Genomic DNA, 911 nt, shown 5'->3' with positions numbered 1-911 from the left:
CTGTGAGCTTGGGCATTCACTAAAAATTAACTCCTAAATTGGAGGAGAAAAAAAATGCATTTCTCCAATACTTTTCATTTTACAAGTTCTTACATAAGATTAACCAAGGATTATCCAGATTTAGTGTTATGGGTTGAATTGTGTCCTCTCGAAGTTTACATATTGAAGTCCTAACCTCCAATACCTTAAAATGTAATCATATTTGGAGATAAGGTCTTTTTTGGGGGGAGGAGGGTATTTTTAATGATTGAAACAAAACAAATCTAAAACCACAGCTTCTAGAAAAACCATTTGTTCTTGTCGGTCTTATACCTCTCCTCCAGCTTGACCCTGGCCTCTCATCGGGCCTTACATTTAAGAGTTGTGTCTCTGAAGACATCCTTGTTGACAAAACTTTTGTCCAAAGAGATATCTACAGAGTAGCCTTGTGGGCATGAGGTGATTGTAGTTATAAACTTTCACAAAAGACTTGATCTTTGACCTCTTGGCAATTTTCTTCTCGCCCATGGCAGCTGTCCCTTTGTGGGGATAGCAGTCAATTCCAGCCGCCAGAGCATGGCCGTAGGGATGGTCTCAGGTGCCATCATCAATGTTCTTCACAATGACTGCTTTGCATCCAGAGTCTAGGGTCAGGCCAGGACCAGCACCAACTTCCCCGGTTTCATGAACTTGCCCATCTTGAAACCAGCCATTTAAGCCTAAGCAGAAAAGAAGAAACAGCACTTCCATTCAAGATAAGGTCTTTAAAGGGGTGATTAAGTTAAAATGAGTTCTTTAAGGTGGCCTCTAATCCAGTATATACTGATGTGTTCTATCCTAACCCCGCCAACATCTTGACCTTGGACTTCCAACCTCCAGAATTTTGAGAAATGAATTCCTGTTGTTTAAGCCACCTAGTCTGTGGTACTCTG

The 911-nt window shown here is 41.2% G+C and overlaps 1 pseudogene; it reads right to left on the bottom strand.

Annotated features, from left to right (window-relative positions):
• Positions 1-263: 263 nt before the first annotated feature.
• Positions 264-677, bottom strand: LOC116631302 (annotated as a pseudogene).
• Positions 678-911: the final 234 nt, after the last annotated feature.

Source organism: Phoca vitulina, unplaced genomic scaffold (genome assembly GCF_004348235.1).
Source record: "Phoca vitulina isolate PV1807 unplaced genomic scaffold, GSC_HSeal_1.0 scaffold5, whole genome shotgun sequence".
NCBI lineage: Eukaryota > Metazoa > Chordata > Mammalia > Carnivora > Phocidae > Phoca > Phoca vitulina.
Note: the sequence above shows the minus strand (reverse complement) of the source record. Positions and strands in the feature narration are given on the sequence as shown.